This window comes from Echinops telfairi, unplaced genomic scaffold (assembly GCF_000313985.2).
Source record: "Echinops telfairi isolate 266 unplaced genomic scaffold, ASM31398v2 ScPeMD7_25;HRSCAF=90, whole genome shotgun sequence".
NCBI classification, from domain to species: Eukaryota; Metazoa; Chordata; class Mammalia; order Afrosoricida; family Tenrecidae; genus Echinops; species Echinops telfairi.
The window spans coordinates 26,591,002-26,601,632 of record NW_022103922.1 but is presented as its reverse complement, the minus strand read 5'-3'; the positions used below and the strand labels follow the sequence as shown (position 1 = coordinate 26,601,632).

The 10,631-nt window shown below is 46.6% G+C and overlaps 1 protein-coding gene across 1 annotated transcript in view; it reads left to right on the top strand.

The window, feature by feature from the left end:
* The window catches only part of MOB3B (MOB kinase activator 3B), a 231,537-nt gene that overhangs the window by 116,218 nt on the left and 104,688 nt on the right, over positions 1–10,631 (top strand). The gene's annotated exons all lie outside the window — the stretch shown is intronic.

Sequence of the window (10,631 nt, the reverse complement as noted above, 5' to 3'; positions counted from 1 at the left end):
CTTCCCTCCCTACCACCCCCTCCCTCATGAACCCTTGATAATTTATAAATTATTATTATTTTGTCATGTCTTATACTGTCCGACGTCTCCCTTCAGCCACTTTTCTGTTGTCTGTCCCTCAGGGAGGAGGTTCTATGTAGATCCTTGAAATTGGTGCCCCCTTTCTACCCCACCTTCCCTCCATCCTCCAGGTATCGCCGCCCTCAGCACTGGTCCTGAAGGGATCATCTGTCCTGCATTCCCTGTGTTTCCAGTTCCTATCTGTACTAGTGTACATCCTCTGGTATAACAGGATTTGTAAGGTAGAATTGGGATCATGATAGTGGGGGGCGGGGTGGGGAAGCATTTAAGAACTAGAGGAAAGTTGTATGTTTCATCATTGTTACATTGCACTCTGACTGGCTTGTCTCCTCCCCATGAGCCTTCTGTAAGGGGATGTCCAGTTGGCAACAGATGGGTCTTGGGTCCCCAATCTGCACTCCCCCTCATTCACAATGATTTGATTTTTTGTTCTTTGATGCCTGATACCTGATCCCTTTGACACCTCGTGATCACACAGGCCGGTGTGCTTCTTCCATGTGGGCTTAGTTGCTTCTCAGCTAGATGGCCGCTTGTTTACCAAGAAGCCACCTTTTAAGGAAGACCCTGCCCCATTAATAATAATCATGTAAAAGCCTGAGTAAGTATAATACCACACAATCAGTATTCAATTTATATCAGAACAAGAGGATCATTTGCACACAGCACAACTAAGTTCCTACAGAATATCTGCATGCTCGTTCATCATATAGATTTGCACATCCATATGATATGATATTAAACAACCATTACAAAGCGTGTTTTCCAAGAACATTGAAAATATAGGAAAATGTTCTTAACGCAATGTTTTAAAAAATGGAATGCAAGTTTATATGATTTCAATTTCATCATGTATGAGTGTATATATGAGTCAGAGCTGACTTAACAGCCCTTAACCACAGTTAGTAACATTTCTGTATAAAAGGAGCACTAGGTTAAACATTGGGCTGCTAAGTTGCAAGGTTGGGGATTCAAAGCCACCAGCAGCTCTGTGGGAAGAAGATGAGGCTCCCTGCTCCTGTAAAGATTTACAGTCTCAGAAACCTTATCTAGGGCCAGGATGAACTGGAATTGACTAGATGACAATGGGTTGGGTTTGGTACATGTGTTATATTAGAGCTTAATGAGCAGTATGTTTTTGGCAAGGAGATGGTTTACAATGGGAGCCCTAAATCTAATTTTTTTTAAATCATTTTATTGGGAGCTCTTATGGATATCTTAACATTCCATAGTTCAGTCACATCAAGCAGTATTATACACTTGTTACCACAATCTGTTTCAAAAGGTTCTCCTTCTTCTTGACCTCCTTCATGTCTGCCCCTCTTTATCCTCTCCCTCCCCACCCCAAATCTGTTTTTGAGTCATCAGCTTGCTCATGTTCAACTCCAGAAAAATCAAAAAGTATGCATATACATTTATCACCAGAGCAACTGTAACCTTGGAAAGAGAGACTTTCCAGAAAATTTAGGCCAAAATCATCTCTTCTAAGCAATATTCCAGCCAGTGACCACTTTTTTAAAGACACGTCTTAAGACTTTTTAACCGAGAGACTCAAATTTGCCAGTTCTGTCCTCTTCATCATACCACGTGCACTACATTTACACTTGCTGGCTTCTTGGCTTTTAGTGATGAATGGCTGCAGCGGATGACGGATAAGCTGAGGCCTTGTACAGGGCGGGCAGGTTTGCTTCTCTAAGTGCTTTGGGACAAGAAATGTTTGTTCATTTTGAGATCATGCTGCAGAATGAATAGTCATGTGCTCAGGACCCAGAGGGTCCTCCATGATTGTCTGCTGACTTCTTGGTCATTGACTCATCTCTATGATCCAAACTTTAAAAGCAAACTGTTCTGTGTGTAGTTGTGCCATCTATCTGTGAACTACATGGTGTCGAGCAGCATTGGGCTGCTAACTGCAAGGCCAGCAGTTTAAACCGACCGCCCACAGCACAGATGAAACATGAGTGTGACTGCTGCCGTAAACATCGACAGCTCAGAAACTCTATAGAGGATTGCTGTGAGTCAGAATTGACTCAATGGCAGTGGATTTTCGTAGCTCTTGGCCTCAGATCTGCAGTCAAGCTTGGATGTAAGCCCAGTTGAAAGTCAGCTCAGGGAACTTTAGACTATTTTGTTCATTGACATATTCCCAGGACCTATGAGAGGGCTAGCATGTTAAGAAAGACCCAAAATGTAGTGTAATACGTATTAGAACTTAAATTCTGAGCACCTTGTTTTCACTGTTATCCATAGCCTTCCGCTATGACTGTGGCTAACAATGAAAACGAAATTCCTCTGACCATTAACCAAGTGAGACTTTCCTGGGTGAGACTGACCATTAACCGGTGCACTATCAGGCAGAGTGCACTGGAAGGTGGATTACCTCCACCCTTCTCCAGCCAGCCAGGGAGGGGCAGTCTCCCTTAGACACTTGCGTGGGCATGTCCTTGATGGAGATCACCCTACTGGGGGTGGTACTGAGTCATACCCTGCTGTAATGCTCTGGCTGTCTTGGTAGGGAGGCCCTGGACAAATCTAGGCTCTTCTGTCTAACATAGAGTGTATGTGTCCCAATCATGGTTCCATCCCTGTTTCTGTCATCCCACTTGTAACTGATATATTGATCTGCCACCAATCATGAATTTGTGCATATCCTTTGGGTTCCACACCTTATTGAAGCAGCGGTGTGACTCTGAACCCTTGGATGACTATCGTTCTCTCCCCTCCAGATGTTTCTGTCTTTGTCCCCTGTAAGACTTAATAAACGTGCTCCTTAAATTATATTTTGAGATTGGGATCTTTTTTGTATCCCCAAATATTAAATCATTGAGGAAACAGTTATATTTAAAATGAAAGGTTTATTTATGAATGTGTTGATTGTAAGGTAATCGAGAGGCGCCAGAAACCAAATCAGCCGAATTTTAGTAAACAGGCTTTATTGGGGAGATAAACCCAGCCTGGACGAAGTCCCACTGTCCACAGTGCCTGGGCCAAGGGAGTCGCACCCCAGGCTATAGGAGTGACCTTTTTATTGCCGGGAGACATGTGGCTGGGCTGGCCCTGGGCCTGTATCTAGTAAGGTGGTCAGGGATTGGAAGGCACAGACATGTCCGGGTCCCTGACTAGGCAGAGGTGTCTGCCAGGGATTGGTGAAGCAGGCACGCCTGAATCCCTAGCCAAAGGTGCCCGTCCAGGATTGGTGGGCGCAGGCATGTCCGCGCCCCTAGCCAGGTGAGAAAGGCTGCTGGTGATTGGTGGACACAGGCACGTCCACACCCCTGGCCAGGTAAGGGAGCACTTCCTAGTTCCCAGTAGAGCGCACACACGTGGCTGGGTGCAAGGTCCGGAGAGAATTGCATCAGCCACCTCTGATCAGCTCCACATGGGTTGGGGGTTTATCGATTTGGCCAGACATCAATATTGGAACCAGAAGTTGTGATTTTCCATAATATCCATATGCCAAGTATCCAAAATGGTTCATTTAAGAAAGTTTTTATCCTCTGGATATTGACCTGCATATGAAACATCATTTAACAGAAAAAAATTAATTGCAATGTTATGATTTGTACAAGGATTGACCAACATTTTGGAATGCATGCATTCCACCCTCACTTGAATTGGTTTTTGAATGTTGTATTAGTCTGGGTACATTAGAGAAACAAATCCACAGAAACCCATGTATAAGAGAGAGTTTTATGTAAAGGTTAAGTGTGCATCAAGAAAATATCCCAACCCAGTGTTGCCCAAGCCCACACGTCCAACATTAGCCCATATGTCCAACACCAGTCCACAAAGTCCTCCTCCATCTCACAAAACAGAAGCAATGATGTCAACTGCAGGAGGAAAACCGAGTCAGTGAGTAAGCATCTCAGCGCTGGCAGGGGCCTCCACACGGGTGCTCCAGCACCCAGGGCTGCATCGGGTTAGGTCCATGTGGCTTCTCCTTGGGGATGTCTTGCAGGAAGTCAGCCTTGCAAGCTGAAGCAGGGAACTGCTAAGGCAGCTGCACCCTGGTGTGACCATCACAAAGCAAGAGGCCCGAGAACTAGAAAGGTGAGGCTCACCTAGCCATTTATCCCTCCGCCCTTCAATTAACCCCACTTGTGTTTATTGGCCAGGTTGGCACAATAAACTAACTAACTCAGCTATCTAGTGATACTGAAATTCCATGGATAACCTTAGGTTTACCCTCAAGATAAAGTTTTTCATATCTCACATCCATAACATAATAAGAATAATAAAGACCGGCATAGAAATATGTTACATGAATGAATTCCACCTCCATCACTTCCCTGGCTCTGGGACCTGATGTAGGGATAAATATTGGAATAAAAGTAGTGACTTCCTGCCAGGGTCCCAGAGGACTAAATACAGCTGTGCCCCTCGAGCGCTTGCCTGATCCTCAGTGAGCCTGCAGCTCACATGACAGCTGGTATTAGTGTTATAACTGAGTTGGGCCTTCCTAGGCCAATGCTGAACCGCTGGTCTGTGCATGGTGGTGAGTTCCGAGAGGTGGGCAGGGTGCCCTGGGTGGCTTTCATACTAAGCCAGAGCTTTGTAGCAGGAAGGAAGGGGAAGTGCTGCAAAATCCATTAAGCTCTGAGTTCCCCCAGCAAACACGCCCTGGTGAAGATGCTGGGGGCGGGGGCAGGGCCGGAGGCAGTGGGCAGAGAACCTAGAGGCATGTACCCCATTGGCCAGGCCTGCGGGAGGGACCGGGACCTGACACCGGAGCAGGAACAGTGAGGCTGCTGCTGGAGGATTAATGGCCCGTGATGGATGGCGAGTCTTGTGGCTACAGTTTGCACGTTCTTTGTAGAGGCATAATAATGCACCAGCACCCAGAGCTTCCTCTAATCCAATGATAATGCGATGCTAATATCCCAGGAGCTGGAGGAAGAGGACTGAAAGGGGCCAAAATGCGGCTTGTCCCCTGCTCCCTGCGGTTGACAGAAAAGGCGCGAGGAAGCGGAAATGTAAATTCCTGGGAATTCAAATGTACTAGGAGAAAGAGGAGGTTTTCTACTCCTGGCGGCGGAGTTTTACTTTTATTCCTGTGTGGGTTGTCAGTCTCGGCTCCACAGTCTGTGGGGCCCCTTCAAAGCAGGGACAGCATTTCAAATTCTCCTGGACTCTAAACTGTAGCCATGGCACGGGGATGAACCCCTAAGAGAGTTACAATCTTTCAACCTTCAACCCAGACTATCCTCTGAAATAATTAAAAAAACAAACAATATTTTAACTTAACTAGAAAGGGCAGGGATGGGGGTGGGGATTGCATTGATCATTATGCTCTTTTGAGAACTATCAATCAGGGGTAAAATTGATAACCAAACCCTCCCCCCCTCGCTGGCATGGAGTCAATTGTGATTCATACGGACCCTCACAGGACTGAGTAGAGTGCTCTGGTGGGTCTCTGAGGCTGTGAATCTCTATGGGAGTACAAAGAAAGTACAACGCCTCCTGTGTCTCCCACGGAGCAGCTGGCGTTTTCCAAGTGCTGACCTTGCTGTTAGCAGCCCACCACACTATGCCCTACGCCACCAGGGCTCCTCAAATTGATAACAGCACCTGGATCGATTAGACAGGAACCTTAGAGGGGAATGAGTTTGTGTAAATGAAGGCGGAACAATTCAGAAAAGAAGGGGGAGAATGGTCGCACAACTCCAAGAGTGTCATCAAAGTCACTGGATGGTAGATGGAGACATTTGAATTGGGGTGTATTTTGCTGTGTAATTGGTCGACAACAACAACAATAAATAACAGGTAAATAGGGCTGGGGGTGGGGTGGGTGCTAGGTGGGCATTTATTCTAGCACTTGTTATTGTTAACAGAGACCCAAGTCCTGGTCCTATCTGCCCTGGCTGGGACCCTCACCGTGTCTTCTCTAGTTTCTCTATCTCTCAGGATGGTTTCCCGGCACCCAGCCCAGTCCCTAGAGCACCAACACTGAGTCCTTTCTTACTCCTAGGGACCTCATATGACAGGGTACAACTACGAGCTGTATGGACTATGGCAGTGAGTTCGGTCTGGAACCTTTAAGAGTCCCAGCACCCCAAAAAAACAAAATAGAGTCCCAGGACCCAGGACTGTGTGCTGCAGAACGGCTAGGTGGGTTTGAATGTCCACCTTTAAGTGAGGAGGTAAATGCTTAACCACTGCATCACCAGGACTCTTGTCACCGGTGTTACACATTTATCAGTGTAGCTCTCATTAATAGAAGGCTGGCATCCTACTTTGCACAACCCACAGCGAGGGGGTAGAGGCAGGACTTGTCGTGAGAATCTTGTAGCTCCCAGACCAGAGGTCAGCTGGAAGCTTGCACATCATGCTCAGGTTGGTGTTCTAGGCACTGGGCTTAGTGGTGGGAAACCCTCCCAAGAGATTGGGAAACCCTCCCAAGAGATAGAGAAACCAGAGAAGACGCAGTGAGGGTACCTGATGCCAGAGGCGTGATGGGGAGTCAAAGAATATAGAGCCCACACTTTGGGGTCAGGGCCAACAATGGGAGAAAAGGCCAAGGAGGGCAGCAGGAGGATGCAATATTGGAGCAGACAGACCTTGTGAGGTGCCCACTCTTTTACCAGAAAGAGCCCAAAAGAAAAAGAAAAAAATCTGATTGTGGTAGTTACATAATCTGTTGTCAATTTGAGTACTAAGAGTGAAGGGGTCAAGGTTAGCCTGTCAGTCAGGTCGCAGCTTGATGACCTCATTTAGAGACACTGATATAAATAGCTCCCTGGAGGCAGGAGCCAGATCCACTCCCTGCGAGACATTTCTGACGAGAAGCCATATGAAGTTACCCTGATGCAGCCAGAGTCCTGAGAGCTGGAGGAGCAATGTGGAGACCCCTGCCAGCGCTAAGGTGCTTACAACACCACAGGAAACACAAGACTTCCCACCCACTGGCCTGTCATCTTCCTACATTCGGCGTCATTGCATGTGTTTTGTGAGTCTGAAGAGGACTTTATAGATTGGTATCAGACATATGGGCTAATATCAGACTATGGACTTGATCTGGACTGGGCTGGGATGTTTTCTCAATGTTCAATTGCTCGCCTATATAAAGCTCTTTCATATACGCATATGAATGTCTATGGATTTGTTTCTCTAGTCTACCTGAACTAACACACTGATCAATAAGTCATTAGGGTTAAAAAGTTATATTGAGCAGTAGAAATCTTTTGGAGAACAGGGAGCAAGCTGTTGAAAACATAAGCTCTTATTACAAGTCTGATCACCTCCTCCACGATATAAGCTGCTGGGGGAACCCCCAAAAGGGAAATTTTAAATGATGGCTTGCCCTTCACTTAATCAGCAGGAAGTGATTTTGATTGGCTAGTTATGTTTTTGTGTTTGCTTTCTGTAGGCTAGTCATGGCTTATCTGATTACTTAAACATTTCTCACCGAGTTTTAATTTCTTGGACAGGGTTAGAGTTAAGTTTAAATGGAATAGGGGAGAGGCACTTTGTCTAACAACACCTTCCTTCCCCCACCGTCCCATTCCTATGTGTCTGGAAACTTCTGGTTTCACCTTTTGCAGGAGATATGTGCCACTACCCAGACTGGATTTCATCAAATTTTGTGGCTTTTGTGGCTACGATGCTGGAATGGAGCCCTGGTGGGGTAGTAGTTAAGTGCTGGGCTATGATCTACATGGTTGGCAGTTCAAAACCAGCAGCAGCAATGTGGGAGAAAGACTGGGCTTTCTACTCCCATAAGCAGTTCCCCAAAAGGGGTCTCTATGAATCAGCATGGACTCAAGAGCAGTGAGATGGTGCTGGAAGTGATGCCACCAGTATTTCAAATACCAGCTGGGTCACCCTTGGTGGATAAGTTTCAGCAGAGCTTCCAGCCCAAGACAGACTAGGAAGAAGGGCCTGGTGATCTATTTCTGACAATTCAAACCAAACCAAGCCAATTTCACTGCCATCAATTTAATTCCAACCCATCGCAAATTTATAATGGGTTTCCTAGATTGTAAATCCTTACGGGAACAGATCATCTCATCTCTCTTCCTTGGGGGCAGGTGGGGGGTGTGGAGCTGGTGGATACAAAGTGCTGACCTTGTACTCAGCAGCCCAACTGGGAACTCACAGGAAACCCTAAGGGTCACAACAGAATCTTGTCAGAGGGGGCACTGGAAGACGAACTCCCGTGGGTGGAAGACAACAGTAGGACCAACCACGCTGGTGATCAGGAGGCTGGCACACGACTGGACAGCATTTCATGCGTTTGTACATGGGGTTGCCACAAGACAGAGGTGAATCGATGACAAGCAACAAGGAGAAATGAGTGTCACTAGGAAAATGCTCATTTCTCTGGAGGAGGAAGATGTCAGCATCAGTGTGAGATCCCAGTGGAAGCAGAGGATGTGGAGTTGTGGTTATCCATTGGGCTGTGAACTGCAAGGGCAATGGGTTGAAACCACCCGGCTGTTCCGTGGGAGAAAACAGGATGGTGTTTGTTCCTGTAGTCAGCCTCAGAAAGCCACAGAGGCAGTTCTACCCTGCCCTGTAGGGGCTTGATGAGTCAGAATCACCTCAATGGAAGTAAGTTTGGTTTGGGTTCACCCTCCGTAAAGGGCCCTGGTAGTGTAGTGGTTAAGTACTCAACAGCTAACCAAAAGGTTGGTGGTTTGAACCCATCACTAGCCACTCTGCTGAAGCCACATGTGTCCATTGACTTCCATAAAGATTATAGGTTTAGGAACCCTGTGGGGCGGCGCTAGTCTGTCCTATCATTGGGTCAATATGAATCAGAATGGACTCAATTACAGTGGGTTCAGTTTCGAGTTCACCCCCAGTGCTTCCCCAGAAAAGGAGAAGGCAGGGCAGAGTGGGCCCCCTTGTCCACCATGAGCTAACAGCTCTTCATGATGAAGCTACTCATGCCTTGGCCTGAATCCATACAGAGCCCTAGAATTCCACTGAGCTCTAAGTCTGAAAGATTCAATCCGCACTTCTCAGTGGCTTGCTTCCTCCTCCTTTGATGGCAAACTCAGACCCTCTTTAGTACTAAACCAAACCCATAATTATAACTGTGTGGTAATGTTTCTGTAAACAATAGCTTGAGTTGAAGAGATTCGCTCCAGCATTCTGAGAAAGGACATTGTCCCCCATCTGGTGTGGGAATGGTCCCCTGGGATTCTCCTCTGTGCCTTTCCTACAATCAGACGGTGTAATGCTGGATGCCCACTTTCCCCAGTGTTGGGGATACTTAGTGGTAACATCCGAGTATCTTTTTTGAGACCTCAGTGATTTTCCCTCTTCTTTCCTCGTCCTTACACATTCACATTTTTGTTTCCTGACATTTGAGGCTTGGAAGGTAGTGCATTTTGTTCTGCATGGGACTATAACTCTACCTTTCATACTTTGTTCCTTCTTCATTTGATACCAAAGGTAGAGAGCATTCCCTTTCTCTAAATGTGACTCCATTCTAAAATCCAGAGACATAATTGAGCCACTGTTTGAAAATTTTCAAATATATATATATATATATTCTGGGTTAAGGCTCCCTGGTGCCGTAGTGCTCTGCCGTGACTGCGAACCACAAGATCAGCAGTTTGAAGCCACCGACCGCTCTGCAAAGGAGAACAGGTCTTTCTACTTGTCCTCTAGGTGGCTGTGCATCCTCCTCGACTCTACGGCCGGGCGTGATGGCTGGGTTACGTCTTGTTCCCTGGAGTTTTTGTCTCTCTTCTTGATCAGTCCAGGCACAAGGCCTCTGTTGCTCTCCTGGTTGTCTAGCTGGCAATTCTCTTTTCCTCTGAGAGTATTCTCCCTTCGAATCTGTTTCCCTCGAAGGACATTGGAAGGATTCAGTTAGAGACACAGGGAGTCAACTAAGCAAGCTCCAAAGTTTCATTAAGTATCAAGAGCCACATGTAGGGCCTTGTAAGGGCCTTCCATCAAAGGGCTCATTACACAACTGCAAACTGTTGTCTGTCTTTGGGCGGTCTATAAAGCCAGCACGTTTCTAGAGGCCTCACCCTAAACATTACTTGCCATTGGCCTGCGGTCCACCACTTTGCCGTTCCCATTTTCCTGAAAGGCACATGGGGACCCTGTCTACATGGCACCAAAAGTCTGCTTGAAACATGAAAGTAAAGGCAAGTCATCCGGTGACATGATGCTGTTGTTGTCGGTTTCGACCTATAGCAACCCTAAGCCCAACAGAACAAAACCCTGCCCAGTGCTGCGCCACGCCCACGTTGTTCCTATTGCTTGAGCCTATTGTTGCAGCCCCTGTGTCATCCCATCTCACTGGGGCCTCCCTCTTTTTCACTGGCCCTCCGCTTTACCAAGAATGATGCCCCTCTCCAGTGACACAGTGATGGCCAAATGCCAGCTTCCCAGCAGGTTTTTTATTGATAGTTTCTTTAGACTTTCTGTAGACTTAAAATTAATTTGTGTGCTTACTCTGCTCCCTCAGTCTCTCATTAATAAACATTTATTGTTCTACCGCTATATATCAGGCACTGTGAGGGCAAATGCGATTGTCTGTAATTGTCCTTAGCTATTGACAATTCAGAAGAGATATCCTCATCGTTATC